Below are 20,533 nucleotides of genomic sequence, written 5' to 3'. Positions count from 1 at the left end.
GAGATGGCTTAACGAGCTAAATTACATGGTATTACGACAGCGCTCCCGACACTAATGTCAGTTCGAGCACCCGCGCGATACAGCAGCACTTTTGGTTCATTTTTCTTCCCGCGCATAGTCACTTTCTTCGATATCCATTTACCTGTCAAGGCGAGTAGGCACCGGAGGTGCAGTTGTGGTATGTTCGTCGGTCCTGTGGACAAAATAGAAATACATATATCTCCGTAATCCGGAAATCATCTGATTCCCGTCTCGTTAAACCACAACTTGAACCATTTCCCGATCCTAAGAGAGTGTCACATTAGGGTCACCTCAGAAGATTATTACCAACACACACAACGATTCTATCTGTGACTTTGCATGAACTTTTAACATCATGTATTTTCACTCCGCTCCAATATCTGGTCTGGCACTCTGGTTCCCATCCCCCTGCAATTCTAGTTTAAACCCTCCCCAATAGAACTAACGAACCTCCCTGCAAGGACATTCGTCCCCCTGTACTTCAGGTGTAACCTGCCTCTCTTGTCCAGGTCCCCCCTGCCCCAGAAGAGGTCCCAAATGATCCTGAAATCGGAAACTCTGCCCTCTACACCAGTTTCCCAGCTATGTGTTCATCCACCAGATTATCCTATTCTTACCCTCACTGGCACGTGGCACAGGTACCAATCCTAAGATTACTACCCTCGATGTCCTGCTATTTTAACTTGCTACGAAGCTCTCTGTACTCTCTCTTCAGGGTCCCCTCACTCTTTCTTCCTACGTGAGCGGTACCGGTGTGTACCATGTCATCTGGCTGATCACCCTCCCATTTCAGAATGCCGTGCAGGAGATCAGAGACAGCCCAGACCCTGGCACCCGCGAGGCAGCAAACCATCCTTCTCGGAGTTGGGGGCCGTCCTAACCTCTCCTGCTGTGGGCCCTGCAGTCGTCCTGCCTTTTGGCAAAGTCCACTTACTGGGTGTAAGCTCAAAGTCGGGCTCTAGGTCAACCTTTACCTCTTCTCCCACGGGCAACAGCCAAGTCCGGTGGACGATCATGACAAGGCCATTCCCCTCCTCTGGTTTCAATCGGAACACTTGTAGGTTTGGCATCTGACTCTCCACCACATAGGGTGTGGCCGCCCAGCGGTCTGCCAACTTGTGCTTTCCAGGCAGTCCCAAATTTCTCGGCAGGAGTTTGGAGAACCTCACTTTTTGATCATGCCGCCTATTCTTTCCTCGATTCTGCTTGGCGGCCGCGACCCCAGCCAATTCACAAGCCCTTTTCAGATATCATACCTCACACATACTTCAAATAAGTCTTCGGTGGTATATCACCCTCGTCCGTCTCAAATCAAAATCAATGGGCTACCTCGCCTCGGGCCCAAACATCAGATACTATAGCGAGTACCCAGTAGTTTCACTTTGTGTACAATTATAACTGTGAACCAGATGCCCAGTATGTTGACTCCACACTTTCTTCTCGATGATCTCCAGGGTCCCGAGCATGTCAAGCAACGTCCGCTTAAACCGTTCAGGCTGACGATCGCTGTGAGGGTGATACGTCGTGGTCCTAAACTTCTCGACTCCAAGCATTGCCAGTAACTCGTAGATGAGTCTGCTTTCTAAGTCCCGTCTCTGGTCACTATGTAGCCTCCTGGGAAAGCCACAATCAAAGAAATACTTCTCCCATAACACTTTTGCCACCGTAGTTGCGCTCTGGTCCTTGGTAGGAAAAGTCTGAGCATATCTGGTGTAGAGGTCCGTGATGACCAAGGCATTCGCTGTTCGATTGACAGGAAATCCATTCACTCCAGGACGAGGAGCCCTGCACTCTGCAATTGGGACAAAGAAGCTGCCGGCCCAGGCACTGCCTTCCGCCGTATGCAGCGAATGCACGGCCTGATTTCAATCAGTCGGTCCGAGGATGACCTGACCTGGTATAAGATGTTTTCTTCAACTCCAAATGAGGCCATTCTTTCAGTAATGGAGGCACAGAAGCGTGCTTCATCTTCTCTGCCTGAGCCATGTCTCTCTTTTCGACCACTGTCCAAATAGTGCCAATGCCCGGTACATTTCGCTGAGCAGAACTCAAATCCGGCAGCTGATCTGTCTTCAGAGCAGTCCGATGACAGGTATCTTGGCGGATGGCGTTATCAGAAGCTGTTCAGTTGATCCACCGCACGATCCTGCCTTTCTTTTCCCTCTGCCTTCACGGTGATGGCAAACTGACATGTGGCCTTCACTCCAGGTTCAGGAATGTCATCCCACTCTGCGTCCCTGTCCAGTCCCTCATGCATCTTAAAAAAACTCTTGACCGTCATATGTGTGCAGTACATACGGCAATCGGATTTCCGCAAAATCCAGCACCGGCGCCTGTGTCAGCAGCTCCTTCAGCGACTGAAAGGGCTCCTCGCAGTTTACATTCAACCTCTGTGCAAAGGGCTCCTTTCAATGTTTCGCTCCCCCTTTCTTCTCCAAGGGAGGGTAACCACACAGAAGCTGATTCAATGAGTGACTCACTTTGGCGTCGCCCTTCACGATTCTCCGAGAATAACCACAGAACCCGAAGAACGAGCACAGAGCATTCACAGTCGGAGCCCTTGCCCAAATGGTCACCGCTTCACCTTCGCCGGGTCTGTAGCTGCTCCATTCCCTGAGGTTGTGTCAGACACAGCTGCTAGACGTTTAGCAGAACTGGCACTTGTCCAGGTAAAGTTTTAACCCTTCAGATTTCAGGCGGCCAAGAACATTCAGTAGTCTCGCTTCATGTTCTTCCAATCTGAATCCAAATACTATGAGGTCATCGATATACAACAACACCTCAAGCAAGTTCATATCCCCAGCAGTCTTCTCCATGAACCGCTGGATATTGGCAAGGGCTCCCAATATGCCCTGGGGCATCCTTTCGAACTGGAAGAATCCGAGAGGACATATAAATGACGGCATCAATCATCGGGATCTAGTAACATCCACTACTCAAATCCAGCACCTTAAACCACTTCGCACCTCTCAGACATTCCGGCGCGTCTTCGACACTCGGGACTGTATACAGGTCACGGACGGTGCGGTGTTCAGAACCCTATAGTTCACACACATGCGTACCTTCCCGTTCTTCTTCTGGGCCACTGCTACTGGGGCGCCTTGGGGCTTCGGTAATCCGTGATGACCCCAGCTTCCTTCAGCTTACAGAAGTGCTGCCGCACGTCTCCACGTCTGCAGGGGCCAGTCGCCGCGACCTCTCTCTAAACGGCGTGTCCTCTGTCACCCGCAGAGTGTGTGCAGTGCTCTTGGAACAACCCACATCACACTCGCCAATGGAAGAGATAACTTTCATACTCAACGTCTTCCCTACCAGACACCTTTCCTTAACCCGGCGGCACCGGACATTTCCCCGAGTTGAATACCTCAGCGATCAACTCCCCCAACCCATTTTCCAATAGTCCCTCCCCGGCGTGCCTCACAGTGACACTAGACATTACCGTCACCGGGTATAAAATACGCCAGGGAAGTCACCAGCTTAAATCTGACCTCCCTATACGTAGAGTTTCTGAAAATCACTGTCATACTGCTCGCCTGTACAAACGAGGGCTTCTGGAGTTCGGACCTCACCAATACCCAATCAGGAAATCCGGATTTCCCCTCGTGATCTTCCCGAGCATCCACAAAGAGGGTTTCGCCCTCTGGCACTCCGGGAGATGTGGGGGTCCCCATCACTCTCTGTACTTCCCCAGGCGGTACCACTATTAGATTCGACTGGCTGAACCACACAGTCCCTTGCTTAAATTACGTATCCAGCCCAATGCTACCACACACTTCCTGAAAAGCAGCACGGAACACTGGGTCTACTAGAGGTGTGTGGGTCTGTACCAGTATTGAAACACCGCTCTTCTCAACAGGTTCCGGACAAAGCAGAACCACTGTATCAAGAACCCCAGACACTACCACAGCAGCCTACGAGAACTCCAGTTTCACTGACAAATAACCGTCGTATGGATGATCAACAGCACTGAGTCCTCAAATCTCCAGTGCGTCCAATGGTGTCAAGGGTAAGTGCGTCAGATACCGGTTGAAAAACGAACAGTACAGTAACGTGACTTGCGACCCGTATGGCTTAAGTATGGCTTAAGTATGGAGTATGGCTTAAGCGTAATTACCCCCATTCACAGTGACACACTGGAGCGTGGAACCACTAAGCCTTCAAGAATAAGATCTTTTGGTTTGGGGAATTTTTGTTTCATTGCTGGGAATGTGTTCCGCAGAGACACCAGGCCGCCCCCTCTCAGTGTCTCCTTTAAGTTTTCCCTACGGCTGTCCCTGCTGAGGTACCCGGGGGCTCACGCTTCTTCTGGCGTGACACCTGCATTGTGTACCCCTTGGGGAATCCGCCCTCTTCAGCTGCATCTAATGGGGGAGGGGTCTCACCCGCTGATTACAGTCGACGTAACTCCGTTCACAACTCTACCACAATCTCCTCAACGGCTCCCCGGGGTAGGGTATCTGTGGTCACCACCGCAGGGGACTACTAAAGAGGAGTGTACCCTGCTGACTGAGTCCTCCCGCGCTTCCGCCGCGTTCTCCTCTTTCCATATCACTCTGATCAGCTCAACAACAGATGCAGGGCGCGGCTTTTTAGCCTTTCGGAGACGCCACGCAATCAGTCATAGAACTGGGTGCCCCTGGCTATCTGGTCTATTCTTAACTCATCCAACTCACCCTCCCGAATGACCCCTCTACGCCGCAAGCAATTTTGCTGCCTCTGCAGAAGAAAAATAAAATCAGAACGCTTCTCTCCCTTCTCCTGACGCATGTTTTGAAACCACCCCTTGAGCTCCAGTGGGCCTCCAGTCGGACCAAAAGCATGGTCCAGTGCTTGCTTGCCGATAATTGAAAGCTGTCGTTACGGCATAATTTAAACTGACGGCTCTCACAACGTCAGCGTCCCTCCCATTCAATCATTCAACCATTCATCATCCTGCACTGCCACTCATTAATAACTGAGAGTCCCTTCCGCCCTCATCTCAGGAGTGGGCGTTAATTCAGACCATAGGCGGAACCTGTCACAGCTGGGTCTTTGAATTTGATTTCTGCATTTATTCTTCAGAGAATTAAGGGCGGATATTCTTACACTTCACGTGGGACGTGGTCTACTTAAACATTTCGAATCCGACCACTCTTTCCTCGCACTCCTGGAAAGGATAGAACACGCCCCCAGCCACCTTGGCGCTGGTCTGCATTAAAACGACACCTGCGCCCGCTTTTTTTATCAAACCTCCACTGAGAGTCGCAATCCTAAGGGTATTAACAGTGGAATTAACAATTCATCCGGAGTACGAATATCTGCCCACTCGTTCGTTACTCAGGGTAAGCACACGCATCCAACGGATTCAATCCAAGACGAGCCCGCACACTTGCAAATCTAGCTTCGCCTACCGTCAGTTTGATCACCCGCGCGATACAGCAGCACTTTTGGTTCATTTCTCGTCCCGCGCATAGTCACTATCTTCGACATCCATTTACCTGTCAAGGCGAGTAGCCACCGGAGGTTCAGTTGCGGTGTGTTCGTCGGCCCTATGGACAAAATAGAAATACTTATATCTCCGTAATCCGGAACTCATCTGATTCTCGTCTCGTTAAACCACAACTTGAACCTTTTCCCGATCCTGTGAGAGCGTCAGATTGTTCTGACGTCAGAACGTTAGTGCCAAAGTGAATGACTTTGAACCATGTGAAAGAAAGGCGAAGAATCAGTGGACGTGCCAGCAAAGTGGGATGCTGAGCGATGCAGAACTGGGACGAGCACGGTGCAGGGAGGCGAGATCAGAGCGGGGGCCGATCTCAGGTGAGTTATGAAACGTGGCGAAAGGCTGTGCACATGAACTGGGTTGAAGAGCTGGATGTGGAGGTCACGTGAGAACTCAGCAGCGCACTTTGTGCGATTCAGGCGGACATCAAAAGAACAGAATTGAAAATACGGATACAAAAACCATGGGCTATTGCAAATTGTGCTGGAGAGCTTTGAATGGAGTTCAGGGAAAGGATGGATGGATGGATGAGCGGAATAGGTAGATTGCATCTGTCTTTACTGTGGAAGATACCAGTAATTTGACAAATATGCAGAGGCATGCGTGTCGTGACGGGTCCAGTCAAAGGAGAGGGATTCAACCGAAACGGCGGAAAGTTCGAGTGCAGCTTCGCGGCAGTGGCTTTCAGTGTGCTAAGTTTTAGAGTGCGCCTGTCTCAGATCTTCAGACTTGAGGGAGGTAACAACTTTATCATTGTGCTCGTACTTCTCCATTTCTCATCTGGCAGTGCCAATTGCTCCGGAGGCAGTGTTTTCTACTGAGTTTGCGATGCGGGAGGACTACATGGCGTCCACCTTTATGGATAATCAAATCTGCACCAGCTGCACCGTGCTGCCGCATTTGAGAGAACGTTTGAACGATCTGGAGAAGCAGTTGATTATCTTCAAGGCATAAGGGAGAATAAAGAGGTGATAGATAAGAGCTGTCGGTAGCTAGTCATATCCTGATTGCCTATAACTCCTGCCTGCTCCTCCCCACTTTTCTTGACAGGACGAACGTTATCGAACTACCTGTCTAGTACCCTAATTCGGTCCCTAAGGAGAAGCAGCTCGACGCACCTGATGCGCACGTAGTCGTCCGGCAGGCTGGGTTTCTCCCGGATTTCCCATATCTCACACCCAGTACAGAGCACCGGCCTCACAGACATATATCCTGTTTCTATTCCTCAGAGTTTACATACCTCACTTCGACCCGTTATACACGAATCCCGAATGAACCAATGGCCTACCGTTCTGCCTAAGATCACTTCGGTCGATGAACGCTCCTTTGATGACTGCTCCGCTTGGCAGCCTCCCTTTTCTGCCTGAATCTCTCTCCCTATTTAACTCACGATTTCCTTCCTACATGCGCTTTCCGGGCTCCCTTTACAAAGTAATACACACATGTTCTCTATTATTCTGACTTCTATATATTATTCACATGTGTATATATTCGCAGAATTTCCTAAATCCACCTACAAAGATTCCACATTCTCCGACCCTAACATCTTTTACAGATGTTATATCATCTGTTACCAACAGAACCATCCCAACGCATATGCCTTCCTGCATGTGCTATTGAAAAAAAAAGGATATCCTTAGATGTTAAGCTCCCACATTCGACCGTCTTTGGGCCGGTACCCAGTGACGCCCATGGCGTTAGTGTCTAATTGTTGGTCCATTCCTTTCTAAATGCTGCACGCATCCAAATGCCGCAGGGTCAGTCCAGCATTCCTCGCCATTTGAAATTCACCTCTGCCGTTGAACTGATCTCTTTGCTCTGTCTGCCCTTGTCCTTCTCTACAGGCATCTTACTCACATCATCTACTTATAAACGTGCTGGCCCTTCATCAACTGTATCATACTGGATCTCTTATCTCTGCCATTTTATCTTAACCACGCCCAACTGCTTTAGTAAATCGGACGTAAAGAAAAATCAATGATTGTTTTATTAGATTTTCTGAAATGTTTTCACAAAATACAGCAAACAGTTACAGCAAAACAGTTAGTCTTCAATTTCCACTTACCCCTCAAGTTGAAAAACAGCTGTCCCTGCAAGGGGACTGTATTGGCCAAACCTGTGAACAAAATAGAAACAATTATATCTCTGTAATCTGGAACCTATCTGCTTCGCGGCTCATTAACCCAACCTTTGAACATGTTCCCGGTCCTGTCACTGTGCACTGTTTTTAATTTTAACCAGAACGTTCCAACAGGTCATTTCGAAAAGGGATGAGTTTGAAGAATGTGATGAGAACAACGAATGACTGGGCCTGTCAGCAAAGTTTGATGAATAGCGACGCGGAACCGCGAACGCCCCGATGCAGAGAGGGAGCTCAAGGCTGGACCACATCTCGGCTGAGTTACTAAACAGGGTTAAAGGCTGAGCACATGAAGTGGGCTGTAGAGCTGGCAATAGATGATCACGTGAGATCTGAACAGCGCACTTTGTACAATTAACTTGGACAACAAAGGAACCCTGGAAAAACACATTGGAAGATATGGAGAGAATAAGCGATGTTATAAGGCACAGTTACAAATAGAACGTGACGGTGGAGAGGTTTCAATGAGACTCAGGGAAATGATGGATAAGCGCAACAGGTTATTTGAATCTATCTTCACTGTGGAAGACACCAGTGATCTGGTCAACATCTCAAGGGAAATCTGTTGTGCGGACACCCACCAGCAGAGAGGGATTCAATGGGAAAGCAGAAAATTCAAGCGCGTGCGTCGCGGCAATGCTCTTGTGTGTGTTAGGCTTTAGAGTGCGCCAGTCCAAGATCTTCAAGCGTAGGCGGTGGAAAACTATCGGCAACTTTATCATCCGATCTTATTTCTCCATTCCTCGTCGGTTAGAGAGAATTGGTACAGCGGCAGTGTTTTTGCAATGCGGGAGGTCCAGACGTCGTCCACCCTCTCGGATAAACAAATCTGCACCAGGTGCACCAAGCTGCAGCTTGTGAGGGAACTTATTAAGGATCACAACGTGCCGCACGAAGCTGGTTAACAAGCTAGGAAAGCATAGTGTTACCGAAGCGTTCCCGACCCGTCCGTCAGGTGTAGCAGCCACCCGATACGGCAACACTTTAATCGCCCCGTGCACAAAACTAGTCTTCGATTTTAAGGTCACGTTACAACGTAGCGGAGGTGGAGATGTTTTGCATCCGCGTTTCCTGTGGGGGAAAATAGAAACATCTTTCTCAGTAACGCGTAATCACGTCCCGGCTTCTTAACCACCCTTTGGTCCATTTCCCAGACCTGTCAGAGCGTACCACATTTCTCATTCGCTGTCAAGTCATTCGAGCAGTTTAGTGTGAAAAGGGATCTGTTTGAAGAATCTGAAATAAACAGAGGTTTAGAGGACCTGCCAGCAAAGCGGAATGCTAAGCGATGCAGAACTGAGACGGTCAGTGAGCAGCGAGGGGAGCCGAGAGCTGGGACAAAGCTCGGGTGAGTTATTAAACAGGGCAAAAGGCCGAGCACGTGAAATGAGTTGAAGATCTGACCGTGGATAACGACGTGAAACGTCATGAAGGCACTTGGTACAATTAAGACGGACAACACAGGGATCCTAGAAGAACAGAATTTTAGATAAGGAAACAATATGCAAGAGTCTAGAAGGAACAACTGTAAATTGAGCAACAATAAGCAATAGGCTAGAAGAAACAATTATGAATTGAACAACCATTAGCAATAATTAGAAATTGAACCTGATGCTGGAGCGGTTTGAATAGGATTCAGGAACATGGTGGATGAGCGCCATTATTTTTGCATTGACCATCACTGCGGAAGACAACAGGAATTCGGCCAACATTCAAGGGCGATGAGGTGTGCGGCAACAGAGAGGGATTCGTTAGATAAGGCGGAACATTCAATTGCATGTGTACAGACAACGACTTTGTGTATCCCAGGCTAAAGGGGAGATTGAATCAGCTCATGATGAAATGGCGGAGCAGACTCGATGGGCCGAAAGGCCGTCTTCTGCTCCTTTGTCTTATGGTCTTATGGTAGTAGAAATGGCCAACGTGACTTATACACCTTAAGTCTTTGAAGTTTCCCTGGCACCTGTTCCTTTCTGATAGTAACGACACTCATATCTGCTTCCTGATGTTCACCGCCCTCTGATGCAACGCTAGAGTGTTCAACAGTGAAGGCAGAGGCAACGTATCTGTTGTACATTGGCGATTTGTTGCACCCAATACCACTGCACCAGCATCATTTTCCAACGTTTCAATATCAACTCTCAATTCCTTTTTTCGCTTTACATAACTTAAAATAAAACAACTTCTTGTGTCCTGGGTTTATAGTATTCGGTAGCCTGCTCACATATGTCATCTTTTCTAAACTTACTCCTTTTTGGATGCCCGTTTTTCGAATTGAAAAGCTTCTTACTCACTTTTACTGAATGAAAATCAATTTCTATGGTTTTTATGCAGTCCTTATCGTCCATTAGCTGCCACGGCTGCCTACCCCGTTCACTTGTCAAACTCTGCTGCTGTGTTACATATGTATCCTGTTCCTTCTGAGTTATTCCCAGAATTTTCCGTCATCTCTGGTCTGCCATCATCCTCCCCGATATTCCTCACCAATCCACCTGGGCAAGCACATCACACAAGCCCTTGTAATTCCCTTTATTCCATTGTAATACTCTTAGATGTGAATTATACTTCTTCTTCCGATCAAAGTGCAGTATTAATTGAATCAGAGTATGATCTCCGACTCCTAAGAGCTCATATACGTCACCCTTCCCGAATTATTACAGAAAAACAATCTAAAATGTTTTTCCACGAATGGGCTCGAGAACAAGCTGCTCGAAAAAGCCATCTTACAGCGATTCATCGAATTCCTCACGTGCAATGCGTTGGCAAACAGATTTTCCCAATAGCCTTGTAGATTTAAGTTCCCGTTAAGATTGTGTCATTTTCCTTCCTATATGCCTCTTCTAGCTCCCTTTGCAATCTGAACCACACATTCTGTCTACTATTTTGAGGCCTATATATGGTTCCCAGAGTGTGCATTTTTCCTCTTACAATTTCCTTATTAAAACAAGAAAGATTCCACCTTTGTTGTCGCCTCTTTCTGAAGATGTTAACGCATCTGTTGCAAACAGAGCCACACTACTGTTATTAAAAATAACAACTGTGAATAAAAAGTAAGTGGTGCAGCACAACAATATAAAGGTACTGAGATAGGACAATATGGATGCAAAACTGTTCAGCGCTGTGATGTGAGGTTCAGCAGTGTCACAGCCTCAGGGAAGAAGCTCTTCCTGAACTTGCTGGTTGGGGAGTGGGGGCTCCTGAAGCGCCTAACCGGATGGGAGGAAAGTAAAAAGTCCATGGTTATGGTGAGATGCATCCTTAATAAATCTTTATGCCCTGACCAGTCAGATTTGAATGTAGATGTTCTCAATGGTGGGCAATTTCGTGCCGTTAATCAGGTGTGCTGTTTTAACCACACGCTGGACTGCTTTGCACTCCGATACGGGACAACTGCCAATACCACACTGAGATGCAGTTGGTGCTCTCAATAGTACAGCGATAAAAGTTAGTCCGTATCCTGAGACAGAGGTGAACGTTTTCTTGCTCCTCAGGAAATAAAGGAGCTGTTGCGCCTTTTTTATCAGGATGGAGGAGTTCAGGGACCAGGTAAGTTCATCAGAAATATGGACAGCAAGGAATTTGATATTTTATACACACTCCATTACAGCTCCGTTAATGTAGATGGGGACATGAGTGTGGCTCTTAGCATGCCTGAAGACCAAAAGCATCTACTTGGTCTCTGTGTTAAGGGCCAGGTTGCTGTCGGCACAGCACGTATCCAGGTGTTGGACCACGTCCGTGTTGGTCATCTTGTCATCCCCTGTGAACAGGACAACTAGCGTGGTGACGTCTGCGAACTTGGTTATAGAATCATAACAACGTACAGGAACGCAGTCATACGTGAATAGGGATTACAGAAGATTGCTCAGCACACAGACTACAGGAACGCAAGTATTCAGGATGAGAATGGAGGAAGAGAGGTAGTCTAACTTAACAGATTGTGGTCTGTTAGTCAGAAAGTTCAAGGTCCAAATGCAGAGGGATGAGCTGATATCAAAAAGACGAACTTTGGCGATCAGATTGGAAAGGATCACAGTATTGAATGCCGAAATAAAGACAATGAACAGCATTCTGATGTAAGAGTTGGGTCTGCCTATGACGTCATAACAACACGTGTTCGTCCACCTTATTCAAAATGCAGCGTGCATTTAAATGCAACTTCTTTAGTATTGTACTCTTAGCCACTTGGAATTTTGCAGCAGAATTTACTTTTATGCTCTGTCTGTATTTGTTCTCAATCATTGATCTATGATCCCTTAGAGGCATTTTTCACACACATCATCTACTTGTGAAAACGCTGGCTCATCCCGAGGTAAAGGAAAGGAAAGTCAATTGTTGCTGAGTTCTTTAGATTTTCAGAAAGGCTTTCACAAGGCGCCGCACATGAGGCGGTTTAACGAGCTACGGTCGCATTGTGTTACCTGAGCACATCCGACCTTTTCGTCAGTTTGAGCACCCAACGCGTACAACAACACTTTTGGTTAACTTATCACCCCGCGCACAGACTCACTTACCCATTTCCAGGTGTACGTATGCTGCGTCTGACCTTCCTGTGGGGAAAATATAAATAATTATATCTGCGTTATCTGGAACACATCTGCTACCCGCCCCATTATTCTATCCTTTGAAACATTTCCCAATTCTGACACAGCGTCCCTCTGTTCTGACTCGTTGTCAGAACGTTAAATCAGTTCAGCTGAAGAAAGGATGAGTTTGAAGAATAGGAAGGTTAAAAAGAAGTAGAGGAGCTGCCAGCAAAGCGGGATGCTGAGCGAGGCAGAACAGCGATGGGCGGGGTCAGAGAGGGGAGTTCAGAGCCGGACCAGATCTCGAGTGAGCACATGGACTGGATTAAAGACCGAGCGGTGGACGATCACGTGAGATCTCAGCAATGCACTTTGTGCGATTAAACAGGGCAAGAAATGAACTTCGGAAGAAAAGTTTTAAGATACGGTGACAATAAGAGATTGCCTTCCTCTGCCACTTGAGAACATCTTCCTCTGTGGAACATGACTATCCTGTGCCTTATCCATGAAAACTTCAGCTATCTCTGCTCTACCGTCGTAACCTCGAGTATGCCCCTCCAATACACCTGAGAAAGCTCGTGCATCATGCCTCTGTAAATCGCTTTATTCCATTGCGATACTGATACATGTGAGCTATGCTTCTCCCTTTCAAATTGCAGTCCCAATTCAATCACGTTTGATCACATAAGGATTCGTATATGTTAAGCGCTCGAATAAGATGTTCGTTAAAACACAACATCCAATCTAAGATAGCCTTCGCCTTATTGGCTAGAGAACAGACTGCCATAAGAAGCCCTCTCCTAGGCATTCAACAAATGTCATCACTGGCGATCCGACACCAACTAATTTCGCCAAACCCTTGCATATTAAATTCCCACATTACATTTAAGTCAGTACTATTATTGTATGCCTTTTTTTTCAGCTCCTTTGCAACCTTATCCGCACTCCATTGCTACTATTACTAGTACAATTAACTTCTATTTTACGCTAGTATTTCGTTTACTCCACCCACAAAGATTCAAAATCTTCTGTCGTTATTCTCTTCTTGGAGATGTAATTCCATCTCTTACCAATAGAGCCACACCACCGCCTATGCCTTCCTGTTTGCCATTCTGATGCAAAGATGCTTCGATGCTGATCTCTGAACTACGGCCTTCTGCTAACCATGCCTCAGCGGCGCCCCCGACGTCGTACCGATTAATTCTAATTGCGCCATGAGTTCGTCTACATTGTTCAAAATACTATGCCCGTTTAATTACATCACGTCTAGTCCGGCATTATTTGCCGTTTTGAATTATCCCTGTGAGGTACAATTTAGCTGCTTACTTTATCTCCATTTGTACGCAACCATTGGCATGTCTTTTCTTATATTCATGTTACACTCATCATTTACTTCAAAACCTGCTGACTCGTCGTCAGCACTATTATACTGGTTCCCATTTTCCTGCTATGTTAGCTTGAAACACTCGCAGAGGTTCCAGCAAATCTTCCGAATACAGCTCCGGAGCATTCTGAGCCGAGTGGACAGAATTGTGGGAGAGGTACTCCACTTTCGCTTTCCACTTGTAGCACCCTCTCACCCAATAATTCTCAAATTGAGAATATTTTTTTTTTGTTAACATGAGTACCCATCAATGATGTTTCTTGGAGTTCACATCAGCGATGACCTCACCTGGTGATTTAATTATACCTGAACAGGGAAGCACAGCTGCAACTTCAATCCGAAATAGACTGGGGCAAGCCAAGCTCCCAAACCCAACTGAAATGCAAATTAGAGGAGTACGACTGCTAACATCTTGACAATTGCTTCTCCATCTGGCATAGTACCAGAGGAGAATCTGCCCTGGAGTCACTACAACTGACAGTGAGAACGGCTGAGAGGTTCATACGGAAAACCCTAACATTAATCTGGGGAACTTATCAGGAGTGATGCATTTGCAGGGTGCTTTGTATTACTAAGGATCCCACCCATCCATCCAGCATCTTGGGATCCGAGCCCACAGGACACTCAAAGCTGTTGCTCAGGTTGACTCTGTGGTTAACAAGGTAACCGGTGGGATTGATTTCAAGAGTCAACCAGGTAATGTTGCAGCTATATTGGAACCTAGTCAGACCCCACGTCGAGTACTGTGCTCAGCTCTGATCACCTCACTAATGGAATGATGTGGAAGGGTGCGGAGGGGAATTTGAAGGATGTTGGCTGGATTTGCGTGCATGCCTTATGAGAATAGATTGAGTGAACTCGGCCCTTTCTCTTTGAAGAGACGGAGGATGCGATGTGACCTGACAGAGGAGTAAAAGATGACGAGTTTCATTGATCATGTGCTTTGCCGGAGTTTTTTTTTTTTTTCCCGAGGGCAGAAATTACAAAAACGAGAGGGCACAGCTTTAAGGCGCTTGGGAGTATATGCAGAAAGCTGCCGAGGTTAAGTTTTGTATGCAGAGAGTGGTGAGTGCGTGGAATGGGCTGCTGACGTTGGGAGCGGAGGTGAAACCGATAGGGTCTTTTCTGAGACTTCTGGATCGTTACAAGCTTCTAAAAATAGACGGCTGTGGGGTAGCCTAGATATTTCTAAGATATGGACATGTTCGGCAGAGCACTGTGGGCCGAAGGGCTGGTGTCGTGCTGTAAGTTTTCAATGTTTCTAAGGGCAATGATTAGCAGCCAGAAGTCTCGCTGCAAATTGGCACCAATGACATAGGTAGGCGAAGTGATGAGGTCAGAAAGAGTGGTTAAGGGAATTAGGTGGAAAGCATGTGAAGAGGATTTCAAGGATGATAATCGCCAGATTGCTCCCTATTCCTCGTACCAATGAAGGTAAAAATAGAAGGAATTTGCAGATCGATGCATGACTGGCTATCTGGTGCAGGGGGCAGTGGCAAGAGTTATGGATCATTGGGATATCTTCAGGGGAAGACATGATCTGTACAACAGAGACAGTTACACCCGGAGACCGGAGAAATCCAAAGTGCTTGCGAATACATGTATGTTTAAATCAATTCAGCAGGGTGATGAGAAGCGTTTGATAGCGCCAAACTTGTGGTAGTTGGTTTTAAAACAGAGCCAGTGTATAGTGAGGCGGCTGGCAAGGAGAGTCTGATAATAGAATACATTTGCAGTCAACAGGATTCGCAGCAATGTGGAATTGAAAAGGGTAACTACAGGACTGAGGGTGATTTTTTTTTTTAAATACACAAGCTGTACTCTGTAAGTTCGATGAATTTGAAACACAGTTCCAGAATAGCTAGTATGTTTTTGCAGGCTTCATTCAACCATGGCAAAAAGAACATTGACTGTAGCTGGTAACTTAATGTCCAAAGGATGCATATTGTCTCGAAAGTGTAGGCAGGAAGGAAAAAGGGATGGTAATGCTCTGCTGGCAAAAGGTGAAACCAAATCATCAGGAAGATCTGAGACAGGTAGAGTCGGAAGCAAAGGTGTAAACATAGTTCGGGAGTTTAAATCGTCTGAAGTTACATCGGGAAGCTAAAGGGTCTAAAGGTAGATCGGGAAGCTGAACAGACTGGAGGTGGATCAGGCGGCTGACATACCTGAAGGTACATAAGCCCTGGTCCGTGCTTGAAGGTATATTTTCAGGTTAGCAATGTCTCCTGCATGAGACCGGTGACAGGTGGAAAAGAGCTGGACAAACGTGGATTTATCTGATCAGCTTATCGTGTTGTTCTTTAGGAATCGGTGTTGTTATCGGGACTTTTCAAGTAATATGTAAATGATTTGGAATACGGAATGTCTGGCTTTATGTCCACCTTCTTCAAACGATACCAAGGTTAGTGAGAAGGATGGTTGAGGGTGGTGGGGGGGGGTAATATGTAAATGACTTGGAATGCGGAATGTCTGGCTTTGTGTCCACCTTCTTCAAACGATACCAAGGTTAGTGAGAAGGATGGTTGGGGGTGGTGGTGGTGGGGGGGTAATATGTAAATGACTTGGAATGCGGAATGTCTGGCTTTGTGTCCACCTTTGCAAACGATACCAAGGTTGGGATACAGGGTGGTTGGGGGTGGTGGTGGGGGGGGGGAGTTGCTGCTGCCGAAGTTTGAGGAAGTCGGAGAAATTCACAAGTACCAAAATGGATTTGGAAATGAGGAAAGGATTTGTCAGATGGAATACTGTTCTAGGAAATTGATGGCCATGCACTTTTGAAGAATGAATAAAGGCGCAAACAACGGTATGAAAATCCATTAATAAGATGTGCAAATGGATGTTGGTATCTTCGTCAAGGATTGCCTAATGGTTAACATGCAACGTCTGTTGACAACAAGGATGGCAAATGCAGAGTCAGCATTCAATTCGAGAGGATTGAAATGCAAACGCAAGGAGGTAATGCTGAGGATTTATGAAACACTGATCACTATACATTCAGTGTACTGCTAGCAGTTCTGGACTCCTTATATAGCATAGTGTGCGTTGGCGTTGTCGATGTTCATGAGGACAATCACAAGAATGCTATCGGAAATGCCAGCGTTATCCTTAGAGGAGCGTTGGATGGGACTGTCCATGTACTCGCAGGAGGTTAGAACAATGAGCAGGGATCTGCTGAACTGCCGAGATAGAGTGGACCAGAGTGCAAAATTAAGAATAGAGGGACTTCCGATGGGTATTGAGATGATGAAGCATTTCTTCAGCCAGAGGATGGTGAATCCAAGGAATTCACTGCTACACATGGAAGTGGATTGCAAGTTCTTGTGGACATTTAAAGTGCAGGTTGATAGGATCTCAATTAGCAAAGGTATCAAAATCTACAGGGAGAAGACAGTGGAATCGGGTTGAAGGAGATAATGAATCAGACATTATTAACTGTCGACAGACCCAATGGGCCACTTGGCCCAAAACCTCCTTCATCATTTCGTTTTATGAACAATATTTCAGAGTCATTCCGTCTAACTTAGTTGCTGGCAAATTTTTTTCTGAGGATGACATTTAGAATTATTTTGAAGTATCAAATAAAAAGGATTCAAGTCAGCACGCTTTTATTTTCAGAAGTCTTCCGGGAAAAAATTGAAAAGCACAAGGATGGAATACCATTCTCCATGACCATAACAAATCCACAAGAATTCGCCATCGGAGTCGTACTCCGGTTCTCTCCCAGGTACTCTCCCTCCTGGCAAGCGGCGAGGAGAGACATTTCTATGCCCCGCTAGGCACTGGCTGCACAGCAGACTCAACTACACGCCTCGGTGTGCTACCTACCCTTTGCAGAAAGACACGAAGAAGAAGGAGTTGTTGAATTTGGCATTCTGCTCCATGAGCGTGCGATTGAAGTCATTTGCCTGGGTCATGGCATTCCAACGAATCCTCCTGGAGTGTACGTCCATCGTCGGGAAGCGAGTTATAAACGCCTGCAGGATACAAACAACGTAGAAATTGAAACAGGAAAAGTACGATATTCGAACATTTATCGGTCCTGTCCGACTATTCACTCAGGTGGAAGGTCATACGTGAGATGACCTCCCGGATTTTCTTAAACTCACCCTACTCTCCTGATGGGTGACATGTTCCTTTGCAGTCCCTTCCTGATCTCGAGACTTCCCAAATGAAACTTTGCGTTCACCTTTATCCCGCACATCCGCCAGTGCCTCCAACTTCCTGATTTACCACATCCACTGACCCTAGTGCGGCCTCAGGTTCTGATTCAGATACATTTATATATCAGCGACCGACTCGCCTTTGTCAAACCTGTATGTTGTGTCCTCAAGGAATCCCAACTAATTTGCAGGGTGTAATTTCCCCTTGAGGAAACTGTGCTGAATTCGACGTACTTTATTGTTTGCATTTAAGTAGATCAAAACACTGTCCCTTAATAACGAACATCAAAAGCATCACGAGGAGCAGTGTCTCCCGCGTCCTGAAAAACCTCGACATACTCTGGTCCTAAATATCTCACATATTGGCCGAAGCCAGCATTCCTCCCTCAGGAGCATGTCTCCAGCTTCAATAGCTGAAAGGTAGACGAAAATGTAACCATCACCACATTGAGCACGCCTCCCCATCTGGTTCCCGAACGCATTTCACCGCTCAGGTCATTATCCAGCTGGTACTCACTTGTGGGCTTGTTGGTGTTGGAGGGTTTTCCCAAAGTTCTTCGGGAACCAACAAATACATTGTAATCTCTCCATCTCCGGTGAATGAAATGAGAAACTGTCCATTGCTTTGGATCCACAATTCTGGGGGTAATGTAGAAAGTTGAAAAGATTTATACTTCTCACTGGAAACAGAAACAGGAGTTTCAATAGAAAGCAAAGGAGGAACTCAATCCTACTATGCTCTGATGACATTATGACCTACTTTAAGATCAACCTAACTATCCACTCCCACAGAGACCACCGCATTATCTGCCATTCTTGTTTTTTCCAATAATTTCAGAAAAAAATCCTGTTGTTTCTGCGACGACGCCAGACAATGAAGACCAACACACCACAGACATTCTGAACGAACCTGGTGAGTTCTGCAGAATGTTCGATGAACCTATAGCCACATTCAAATGAAGTGCCCTTACAGTCATTGTGCTTTTATAATCTTACAAACTTTTACACTTCTGTGCTTGACTTTTCCTCACTCAACTCTTAAATTTCTTTTTTTTTATCATTTCCATGTCTTTATTTTTATCCACACTTTTTCACTTTATCCAACCTAACGAAAACATTTAGTTTAAACTCATGTCCACAGCACTAGTTATGTGATTCCCTAGGATTAAGGGCCGATAACGTTTCAGGTACAGCTCCCTCCTTCCCAAGAACTGTTGCCAAATTCCCACGAATTCATCCCCAGTACTCCCACACTGAAAATTGAGCTACGCATTTAACTTTCTAATGTTCTTGACGGTATGCCAATTTGCCAAAGTGTTTAAAAAGTTATTAAGAAGGATAGACAAAGGAGAATCTCGGCTATTTAACACCTAAGTCTCCTGACTCTGCTTTCTCTGAGTTAACTCATCCTCTATCCATACTAATATATCACACCCAACTATCTGTATCCCTCTCACATGTATAATTTTTATGATGCACCTTATCAAACGCCTTCTGCAACGCTTGGAAAGCAACGCACATCTGTTCTCCTCTATAGACAGGGCTCGATATAAGTTTACTGAAGTGAAAGTTACACTATCGTCGACCTGAAAATTTCAGAGCGGTACTGACCCTCCGGCGCAAGATTTTGTGCCGACATTTTACCGACACTGAGATCAATTTAACCCTTTCAAGCTTCACAGCCCTACTTTTAATTTATCACCCGTGTGCAAGATTACCTCTCTGCTCCTAAACTCAATCCCACGATTGATGAATGCCAATGAACCGTATGCTTTATTAATCAGAATTAATCTGCGTAGCAGCTTTGAATTTCCTATGGGTTGAACTCAATCTGCCACATCGCAGCCAAGTTTTGCATCCTATCAGTGTCCCGCTATAACCTCTGACAACCGTCCACACTATCCCACACCATTAACGTCTGTGTCATCAGCACGTTGACTAAGCTATCCCTCCCCTTCCGCTTCCAACTCATTTATAAAAAGAACGAAGAGTAGGGGTCGCAGAACAGAGCCCTGAGGCACACCACTAGTCACCGATCTCTATGTAGAATATGACCCGTCTACAATCACACTTTGCTTTCTATGTTCAAGCCAGTTCTGGATACACAAGGCAATGTCCCCTTGGATCCCATGCCTCCTTATTTTCTCAATAGGGTTTGCATGGGGCATCTTGTCAAATGCCTTGCTGAAATCCGTATACACTACATCTACTGCTCTAACTTCATCGATGTGTTTTGTCACGAAGGTCCTTTTTCTTTGTACTTTATCCACATTTCTCGAATCACTTCTCTACAAATTAATGTAAGGTCCTGTCCACATCCCTCGTTATGTGATTCACTCCGGTCCAGGTTCAGCCCCTCCCACTGCTATGGCTACTTCCATTCCCAATTGTTATGCTAATTTCCCATGATTTCAAACCACTTCTCCCTCTCTATTCCTTGAGCTACGAATGTAACCATCTATTATTCTAGACACTATGTTAATTTGCATAAATAATTAAAAAGATAATAACCTGGATAGAAAAAAGTGAATCTGATGATCCTGTGTACCTGGATTTTTGGAAGTTCTTTAGCAAGTTGCCACGCACTAGGCTGGTTTTCAAGCTTTGATCCCGTAGTATTGCAGGAATGATTCTAGCATGGATAAAACAGTGACTGCTTGCTAAGACGAAATGAAAGGGAATAAATGGAGCCATTTCTTGTTGGCTGCCGATACCTGCTGGTGGTTTTCCAATTGGAACTATGTTAGGATCGTTTCTTTTTGCGTTATACTCCAATGAATTAGATTATTGAATTTATGGTGCATTTCTCTTCTGATC

At 46.1% G+C, this 20,533-nt stretch overlaps 1 long non-coding RNA gene across 1 annotated transcript; it reads right to left on the bottom strand.

Annotated features, from left to right (window-relative positions):
* Positions 1-5,502: 5,502 nt before the first annotated feature.
* Positions 5,503-17,425, bottom strand: LOC132386098 (uncharacterized). Its single transcript, XR_009509404.1, has 4 exons — positions 17,382-17,425; positions 12,158-12,193; positions 7,569-7,619; positions 5,503-5,549 (listed from the first exon to the last, which is right to left on the bottom strand). It is a non-coding gene; the product is annotated as an uncharacterized LOC132386098 (long non-coding RNA).
* Between the last annotated feature and the right edge of the window lie 3,108 nt (positions 17,426-20,533).

Source organism: Hypanus sabinus, unplaced genomic scaffold (genome assembly GCF_030144855.1).
Source record: "Hypanus sabinus isolate sHypSab1 unplaced genomic scaffold, sHypSab1.hap1 scaffold_100, whole genome shotgun sequence".
NCBI classification, from domain to species: domain Eukaryota; kingdom Metazoa; phylum Chordata; class Chondrichthyes; order Myliobatiformes; family Dasyatidae; genus Hypanus; species Hypanus sabinus.
This window is presented reverse-complemented; position numbering and strand designations above follow the sequence as displayed.